This window comes from Tupaia chinensis, unplaced genomic scaffold (genome assembly GCF_000334495.1).
Source record: "Tupaia chinensis unplaced genomic scaffold, TupChi_1.0 Scaffold000710_1, whole genome shotgun sequence".
Taxonomy (NCBI): Eukaryota; Metazoa; Chordata; class Mammalia; order Scandentia; family Tupaiidae; genus Tupaia; species Tupaia belangeri.
This window is the reverse complement of record NW_006160234.1, coordinates 754,774-765,141: the sequence shown is the minus strand read 5'-3', so window position 1 is coordinate 765,141 and position 10,368 is coordinate 754,774. Positions and strand designations below refer to the sequence as shown.

General features: G+C 37.8%; 1 protein-coding gene across 1 annotated transcript in view; it reads left to right on the top strand.

The window, feature by feature from the left end:
* Window positions 1-6: 6 nt before the first annotated feature.
* COP1 (COP1 E3 ubiquitin ligase) overlaps window positions 7-10,368 on the top strand; it is a 250,489-nt gene continuing 240,127 nt past the window's right edge. Inside the window, 1 exon segment of the mRNA XM_027776743.1 lies at window positions 7-93. The gene's annotated coding sequence lies outside the window, so the exon portion shown is untranslated.

The following is a 10,368-nucleotide window of genomic DNA, read 5'->3' as shown; positions in this document are numbered from 1 at the left end:
CCTCGGCAGCGGCAGCAGGAAGCGACCTCTGCTTGCTCCCCTTTGCAACGGGCTCATCAACTCCTACGAGGACAAAAGTAACGACTTCGTATGGTGGGTTTGAAGAGGAGCCCACTCCTTGCTAAATGATGAGTTTCTGCTGCTTCGGCCAGTGGGAGAGCTTGGGATACTGGTACTGTGATAGTGTCTCTAGTAGCGGGATTAGGGCGTTTGCAGAGACACCTAACGCTTGTGGTTGCCGGTGTAGGGGGGATGTTGGAATCCCTAAACAGGGTGAGGATATTAAAGAGGTGAGTGCTCGTGAGGAGGATGAGAAGGGAGTTTAGGGAAGCATAGGTGAGGAGGAGGATGAAAGGTCAGGTAAATTATTGTGGAGAAAAAGAGAAAGTTGGGCAGGGAGGTTGGGACTTGAGTTCTCTGGCTGTCTTGTGAGTTAGGCACCCAGTCACTCTGGAGTACTTGTTCAGATGAATTAAATTTGTGAAAGAAGATAAGCTTCCCGGGATCCTGCGGGATGGAGTTGTTGCTCAGAATTTGCTTACTGGAAATGTGGTCGATGATGCTGTTTAAACATTGGATGTGGGTGTCGTAATAAAAAGGAGTAGTTGATACAGGTACCCGTTGTGTGTATGTATAAATAGCTCCTTCCATTTCGGAGGGTAGGCCAATTATTCTTGAATCTGCTGTTGAGGCTACTGTAGTTTAAGGCTTGCTTAAAAAAATTTTTATTCCACTTATTAGCCTAATGTCTTGAAAGAGAAATTACTAATAATTCTCTATGTCTGGCGACATGTACTGCATGTCTAACAGTATACTGAACTTCTGACTTTGAAAACGCTGGGTACAGACATTTTGTCATCATATTTGGCATCTTCAGTGATGCACGGTAGTATTCATGATGTTTGGCATAAAAAGGTTAGTCATACTAAATGAAAGTTGCTTTGGTTGTCATGCTGAGACAGTTTTTTGTAATTTTCTTTGATTTTAGATAGCATTGTTAGGACTATGAGAGTAATTGCTTCAAGCAGATTAAGAATTGGTAGGATTTTGTGCTTCCCTTTGGAGGAAATTGTTGATAGAATCTTAGTGACATAGGAAGTTGGCTTGCACTGTCATTATGGGGAAGTTGATTAATTTCACGGTGGAAAATGGCCCAAGTTGGTTTTACTAGATAGGCAGGGCTAGAAGTTAGAACTCTTAGAAAAGTTATTGATTAGTTTAATTTCTAATTCCTGGAGAAAACGAACGTCTTTATTCATATTTCTCTACTTGTCATAAATTATTCTGAATTCAGAATTTTCCATTGAAACTGTTTGGGTTATAGTTATGATTGTGACTTATAAAGAATTTAAGCAGTTTATAGTTGGGGCTAAATGTTATTTCATTTTTACCCAGTTGGTAGTGCCATGTGATAAGCTAGAAGCTAATAAAGTGGGAGTTTGCAGAATTTAGTGCACTTTTTAGCTACTGTTTGCATTCAGAGTTTCTGTAGGCTAAAAGAAAAACATGGGCATCCATAGACCTATACTAGAATACTGTAAAAGATTTGAGAAATAGGAAATCATTCAGTCATTCAACAGATCCTTAACTTGACACCCATTGTTTGCAAAGTACCATATGAGTTTCATGTACTATAGGCTGTGTTACAGGGAATTGGAGAGTGATGGTGGAGCAGCTATCATTAATTTATTATTAATATTTTTGTTTTTAACATAAGATTATTAGCATTTTTATTCATTTCTGTTTTATTAAATTTATTTTATTTTGTTGTTATTTTAATTTGATCAGAGAGAGACACAGAGAGAAAGAGAAAGTGAGAACACTAGCCACCAGGTCGAGGACTCAAACCGCAGTCAGCCATGTGGGAGTACAACACCTTAACCACTGGACCACCAACCAGCCTCAATTTCTTTCTTTCTTTTTTTTTGGGGTGAGTTCTCGCTTTCTGTCTGTCTCTCTCTTTCTGGCGAACGCATGTGCCCTGTAGCAAAAACCTCTCCAAAAAAAAAATTATTTTATTTAACATTATTTATTTATTTATTTATTTATTTATTTATTTTAACTTGACCAGAGAGGGACAGAGCAAGAGAGAGAGAGAAAGGTGGAAAGTGAGAAAGCTAGCTTCCAGGTCCAGGACTTGAACCACAGTCGGCCATGTGGGAGTCCAGCACCCTTAACCACCACATCACCTGCTGGCCTCTCATTTCCTGTTTTTAAAAAGATCTTGCATGTGCTTGACAGAGAAGGAAAGAGAAGTAAGGAAAAATGCACTCCCCCCCCCCCAAAAGGCATCTCATTCCTCAGTCCCACCCACGTTTCTCCATCACTTTGAGAATTTGGACTTTAACACATATGTGGTTAGTGTGTTTTTTAAGCTGCTGGAGTTGGGATTTGAACCGTGTTTGGGCATGTGAGATCCAGCTCCCTTAACCATAGCACCATGGGGCTGGCCCATCACCCAATTTTTTAAAATTTAAGTGTAGGGCCAGCCTGTGGCCTAGTGGTTAAGACAGCTGGTTCCCACATGACTGAGCATCATTCAGATTCCAGCCCCAAAGGTACATGCGAGTGTACCTCAAATCTTGAGGAGAAATGGAGAAGGAATTGCAGCATGATTATGCCCCATGGGATGGGGTAAGTTGTGCTTTCTCACTTTTTCTCTCGCTCTTTCTGTCTGTGTGTCTTTTTTGATGAGTTCACATGCCTTCTGGCAAATTAAAAAAAAAAATCACTACAGTCTCTTTAAGTCCTAAAGATGTTGCATAGACTATAATTTTCTTTTACATTCTAGTGTGGAAGTGTTCAATTAAAATCTGTTAAAATTTTTGAATATTTCACTTTGTGTTTAAGATCCTGGTTAGTCTATTACTTTTTCTCAAGAAGTTGAATATTAAAAAAAAAATGAATGAGACTATTTTCCAGTTTTCATTTAGGTTTGATTTTGGCCAGTCTTTTGGGATAAGAGAATATGAATTAGGCAAGACTCAAAGACTCAAGGAATCCTTTTTATTTCTTTTTTTAAGTTTCTTTTGTGAAAGAGAAGCAGAGAGAGAGAGGCCAACAAGGTCTTGATGCCATGATCCACCCTTAGCCTTCAACAAGCCCTGAAAAATGGGCACATGTTTTCCTGGCACACTCAGGGAGGTCTCCAGGCTTGAACGAGGAACCTTCACATGTGAGAGTGCCTCTTACAGTATTGCATTTTACTTCTATACCACCATTTGCCCCCTCCTTTTTGTTTCTAATTGGCTTTGGATGGTTTTTTGTCTTGAGTGCATGAAGATAATTCAGATTACTCTATTTATTTATGTCCACATAAGGCCCAAGTTTTAATACTGATGAAACTTTCTTGTTCATCTATAGTACATTTCTTTTGTTGTTGTTGAGGATTTTGCCTTAGGGCATGTATGCTCCCCAGAGAGAGAAAAACAGAGACAATGGGAGGTAAAGTGAGAAATCATCCCCCAGGGGGAATGGTCACCCCACAATCTCTTCTCCTCTTGGGATCCTGGATATACATGTACACACACCAGGCGTGATTTTCAAGCCATGGGGTCCAGGACTGGAACATAGTCAGCGGTGTGGAAGTCCAGCAACATAACTGCTACGCTATCTGCTGGCCCCTGTAGTAAGTACATTTCAAAGATGTGCTTCTGTGTCACAGTTTATCATTAGAGCAATTCTGTGGTGCCACTTACAATTTATTTATTTTAAAGAATTTTGTTATTTAACTTTATTTATTTATTTATTTGTTTATTTTAATTTGACCGGAGAGGCACAGAGAGAGAGAAGGTGAGAAAGCAAGCCATCAGGTCTAGGACTTGAACCATGTCAGCCACTTGGAAGTCCAGCACCCTTAAACATCACACCACCTGCTGGCCCCCCGTTTATTACTGTGATACAAATAAAAGCATGTTTCCATTGAGATTGAGAGAAGTTAAGTTTCAATCATTTTGTTTCAGACTGGACAACTAATTGACCAAATGAGGGCTTGGACCTCCCAGTTGTCAATTCAGTGTTTTGTTTGTTTGCAAGTAATTTCAGATCTTTAATTTCAAGTATATGTGTTTACCTACTAGTTCTGAAATGGGGTAGATTGGAGGGAAGCAGCTGTTTTCATAATCAGATGATATGGCTTAATCTCTCAGCCTGCTCACATCCCAGGAGAACATACCAGCATTGGAGGCTGTGGTGTTCAGTGTAGTTTATATAAGCTCTCTTACTGAAGAGGGCATGTCCTGCTCCCTTCTTGAGAACAGTTGATTTATATAAAGTCACACACCTAACTTCAGTAGGATGTACTGATTTCTCTTGCCTTAACATCATATTTGAAAGTAATGTATACTTAATTGCAGAATTGATAAGCACTTTAGGGATTTATAGTTGAAACATTATTTCTTTCTTACAGAGTATTGAAAGTATCAAGTTGCAGGCAGTTTTAACAGTTTTATAGTTGGAAAATCTGTAGTGTAAAAGTAATATTCATGTTGGATAAATATTCAGCATTCAAAGGAAGTCTTTGTTACTTTTATCTTTTTCAGATTTTTCTCATATGGTCCATTTAACTACACTATGAGTCTGTCCTGCATTTAGAAGATGTTTTCTTTTATACCAACTCCTTTGTTTTATTCGGGAACATTACTGCTGCCTCTTCATTAATTTTTACAACTGTCTGCAATTACCATTTCTGTCTCTGCATATCCCATCTACTTCAAGTTGCAGCAGAGTATGTATTAGTAGATAGTAAGCTTCTTGTGGGATTATCTTTTACTCATCTTTTTGATAGAAAATAGGATTTACAATAAATAGATCTACCATTCAGTAAATGTCTATTTGTGTCAAAGACAGAGGACCCTTAAAGAGCTCATGATTTAATGTGAAGAAATACTTTTAACCACATAATTATAATATAACTTAGTATCATTGCTCTTCTTTGTACCATGGCAGATGTTTGTACTCTTTCCTTTTCTTAGTTCCATGGCAGATGCTGAATATTCTAATGAAGTCAAAGTCATCATCAAAGCACTCTAGGCAGCCATTACATGTTAAACACATTTAGCATTAAAGAGGAAATCTGTTAGTATTCTTGCCTCATAACTGCATTTTTTCAAAGTATTAAAAAGATATAATTTATAATCTTTTTCCTTTTTTTCATAGCCACCATATACCACCTACTTTACCAACCACTTTTACCCCCTACTGCCACTAGCATCCACACTAATCCTCCACCATCACATCTTGAGGTCTGTCAATCTCTGCTATAAAGTGCAGATACTCAGTACAGATTGAGTGGGAATATACAATGTGTATCTTTTAAAGTCTGGCTCACCTTACTCAACATTAAATCTATATTCATCCATTTTGAGTTAAACGATAGGATCTCATTATTTCTTACAGCTGCACAGTATTTTATAGTATCTATGTCACAGTTTTTCAACTCAGTCATCAATTTTTGGACACTTTAGGTTAGTTCTATATTTTAGCAATTATAAATAATAACTGCAGTTAACATGGATGTACAGCTCTTTTTCCAATTGAGTGTTTTTTTGTCCTTTGGGTAGATATCAAGAAGTGGGATTGGTGGGTCATGTGGAAGTTCTATTTGTAGATTTTTAAGAAGTCTCTATATTGTTTCCACAAAGGTTGGAGTCATTACATTCCCACCAACAGTGTAAGAGAGTTCCCTTTCCACCACAGACTCACCACCACTAATTATTATTTATTTTTTTGATCCTAGACATTTTAACTGGAGTTAAATGATATCTCATTATAGTTTTAATTTGCATTTTCCCTTAGGACAAGAGACTTTAAATTTTTTTTTTTTTTTTAAAGAGAGATGTTTGCTATAGGGCATGGTGTGCTTGCCTGAAAGACAGAGAGCCACAGAGATGGAAAGTGAGAAATCACCTCCTGAGGGAGATGGCCATGCTGCATTCCTGTCTCCTCCATTCTTGTCTCAGGATTTTGGGCACACACACACGTGCACTCAACATGAGTTTCAAGTCACTGGGTCCAGGACTCTAACCATGGTGGGCCTTGTGGGAGTCCAACAACATAACAGTCATTTCACCACTTGCTGGTCCCTTTGTACATTTTTTCATATGGCTCTTGGCCATTTGTAAGTCTTTCTTGGAGAGTTGTCTATTCAATTCATTTGCCCCTTCCTTTTTTTTTTTTTTTTTTTTTTAAAGAGATTTTTGCTTTGGGGCTTATGTGCTCACCAGAGAGAGACAGACAGGCAAAGTGAGAGAGAAAGTGAGAAATCACCCACAGTGGGAATGACCCCACTGCAATCTCTTCTCCTCCATTGTTTTTCTGGGATCTTGGGCATCCATGCACATGTGTTTGGCATGAATTTCAAGCACCAGGTCTGGAATTTGAACTACAGTTGAGCATGTAGGAGTCAAGTGATGTAACCGCTGTGCCTTATGCTTGTCCCCATTTAATTGGATTATAAATGATGAACTTGTTTACTAGAAAGAAACAAATCAAAACCTTTTTTTTTTTTTTGGTCTTGTCTGAAATAGTTCACAATAGTGTGTATCTGTTAATTTATCTGTCATCAAAAGAGCAGAAATAATGGACTTGTGTGCAAAATGTTTACAATCTTTAGTAAAACTGTAACTTATTATTAATTTGTATGTGCAAGTTATCGTTGTAAATGTTATCTTTTATTTTTGATACATGTGAAATTGCAGTTGAAATTTATTTTGCAAATATTTTCTGAATGAACCGAATAAAATTTTTTGTTGGGAGGAGGGGGAGGAACCAGACTTGAAGATTTGAAAAATTCCAAGTCTATCCATATTTCAAAAAATAGAATAGGGTATTCTGGAGAGAACACTAAGAGTATGACTGAACAATCATATAATAAAAAGATTATGGTTGTGACTCATTTTTTGAATCTCAGCAGAAATGCTGCCAACTTAGACTGAAGGGGGCAGACAGAATGACATGAAATTAGACTATTAAGACTTTGTAATTCTATAAGATGGGCCAATGGCACTATCCAGATGCAAATGTATTATTCTCAGGAAAAAGGAAAAATGACCCAGAAGTGATTCAGAGATCAGGAGGCTACCACTGTCATGATGGACCCATAAAGTCTATAGAGCTTCATCTTGGTTCCACAGAGTGGCAACAGTTTCGTGATTTTAGGGGGCTAGGTTGTTACTGCCCAGAATCTGGTGGATAGGACTGTTACCAAAGGTTGAGTATAGGACTATCCTCCCATTCGGCCTGGAGGACAGATCATGAATCCAGGGAAGATTATACTTGAGATTTAAAATCTAATAGAATTTGACCTCCTAGTTTTTGGACATGCTTGAAATTCATCACTCCTTCCTTCCTTCCTTCTGTATTCTCTCTTTTGGAGTAGGAATATCTATCCTATGCATATCCTGCCATTATATTTTGGAAACAGATAATTGGTTTCATAGGCTCATAGCTGGAGAGGAATTCTGCCTCAGGATAAATCACCTCAAGCTTATCCTATACCTGACGTTTAGATGAGACTTGGGATGCAGAGTACATACTATTGGGTCACTGCTTGATGACCCAGTAACTTAGATGGAGACATTTGCAGCTGGGATGGATGAATGTATTTTGCATATGAAAAAGACATGAATTTTGGAGGACCAGAAAGCAAAGTACTGTAGGCTTAATTGTATCTTTCCAAATTCATGTGTTAAAAATTGTAGCCTATAATGCTTCATACTGTTACTGTATTTGGAGATAAGGCCTTTAAAGAGGTGATTTAACAGTTGTTAAAGTGGGTCCTAATCCAGTCTGTATAGTTTCTTTATAAGAGAGCCATCAGGGATGTATACACATAGAGGACAAATTGCATGAAGAAACAGTGAGTAGGTGGCCATCTTTAAACCAGAAAAAGGGGCTTCAGAAGAAACCAAACTTGCTGACTCCTTGTTCTTAGAATTTCAGCCTGTAGAACTCAGAGAAAGAAATTACCATGTTTTTTTTTTTTTGAAGATAAAGAACTTATAATAAAGGTAATATTAAAACTCAAAACTTTTGTTTGCATACATATGTACAGTGTATATGTAATCTTACTGGGTATCAGTAGAAAATTTTGATTCACTAAATTGTGGTATATAATTTCTCCTGTGATAATGAAAGTAAGTTAGAAATTTTAATGGACAGTTTAGGCTATTGTGAGCCTCTATAGTACTAAAAATAATTTGAAAAGCTATTAGAGCATATTCAGTTATTGATAGAAACTTTTAGGATCTCTTAACATTGTTATTATAGTAACATTAGTCAAGAACTTCTTGAGCCTGCAAAACCAAAATTTTATTCTTTTGCTTTATAATATATATGCCATTTGTGTTACAGTGATGGTGGAATGGTTCTCTGAGGAAGATGTGGAATTATATCAATTCAGGATGGTCCTGACTATCAGATGTTGGGTAATCGGCATCAGTGTTAGCAGAAGACTTAGGTGCACTAAGTGGTAAAGAAAATGAAGGTGATTGGGAAGCAGATAGACTTGAGTTCTAGTCTGTAAATCGAAAAAGAAGTACTTGTGCAGCAGTAGTTCATTACTAAAGAAGGTGTTGATTAGTAGTTAACCTTTTCCCTTTACAAACCTTTGTACCTTTCCTGCTAATGATCCAGCCTGGCCAACTATGTGATTAGAGTCCTGGATCCTGTGGCTTTAAAATACATGCGAAGTGTGTGTGCCCAGAATCTCCAGAGGAAAAGAGATTGCAGCATGGCCATCCCCCGTGGGGAGCGGTTTTTCATTCCCTCCCCCACCTGTAATGCCACCTACTGGCCCCTTCTATCAGTAAAATCTTTTAGCTTTTCTCCTTGTATGCGTTTGTTTTCTGTGGTGATTTCTTTGTTTTATATAATTATTTTAGCCTATGATTCTTTTTATCAGATGACTTCTATTTTTGTGAGATATTTTTTGCTGTATGGTGTGTACGCTTGCTGAAGAGACAGAGACAGACAGAAAGTGAGAAGTCACCCCCCGCCTCAAGTGGGACACCAAACTGCAATCCCTTCTCCATTCTCTTCTTGGGATTTTGGGCACATATGTATACATGCCTGACATGAGTATTTTAAGCCGCCAGAACCGGGACTTGAACCATGGTCAACTACTTGGGAGTCCAGTGGTGTAACCATTACGCTGTCTGCTGGTCTCTCATCAGAAGACTCATAAGTTTGGAAAGAAAGGCTTTTTTAAAATAATAAAATTAGCTAATCTCTTTTCTGTTAAAATGTGTATTATACAAAATGAAATGTTTCTTAAATTCTTGACCTGTTTTTTATACATGATATCATACCATCCCCATCTTTGTCCTCCATTTTGCTTATTTACCCCTCTTTTTGTGCACTTTCTCCTTATATCTGTATGCAAGATTCTATGCATGTTAGTATAGCTTTTGACTATTATGAAGAAAGCTACTGTAAATACTCACATTCAGGTTTTTGTGTAGACATGTCTTCAATCTCTTGGGGAAAATATTGAGTAGTGGATTACTGAGTTCTATGGAAAGTGTGTGCTAAATATTAAAGGAAACTGCAAAACTATTTTTTTAAGTGGTTGTACCATTTTGTATTTCTACCAGCAACATATCTTTGGTAATCTACTTGGTGTTTTGAGTCTTCTAAATTTTAGTCATTCTAGTAGGTATGTAGTAGCTGCTCATTGTCATAATATGCATTACCTTAATGACTGATGATGTTGAGCATAGTTTTCTGTGATTGTTTTTCATTTGCATATTTTTGTGAAATGTCTGTTCTAATTATTTATCCATTTTTCTATTAAGTTGCTTGTCATTTTAGTTTGTAAGAGTTCTTTTTTTTGTTGTTTTGTTTTTTGGAGAGGTTTTTTCTATAGGGCGCGTGCGCTCGCCAGACAGAGAGACATAGAGACAGAAAGTGAGAAATCACCCCCCAGGGGGGATGGTCACGCCGCAGTCCCTTCTCCTCCATTCTCCTCTCGGGATCTTGGGCACGCATGCACACGCACCTGGCGTGAGTTTTAAGCCACCGGGTCTGGGACGTGAACCGTGGTCGACTACGTGGGAGTCCAGCGACATAGCCATTACACTAACTGCTGGTTCCCGTTTCTAAGAGTTCTTTATATATTCTGGTATGTATTTTTTGTCAAGCCTGTGTATTATGATACTTTCAGTATATTGCTTACCTTTTATTTCTTTCTCTTTTTTTTTATGACAATGCATGTGTGCACATGTGGGAAAGGGGGAGAGGTACTCTTGACATTGTCTTTTCACACTATGATCTTCTCCCTCTGCTCTCCAGGGCTCTTGCGTTATTGCTGGGCCTCTTAATAGTTTTTTTTTTTTGGAGAGGTTTTTTTTTTTTTTTGCTATAGGGCAT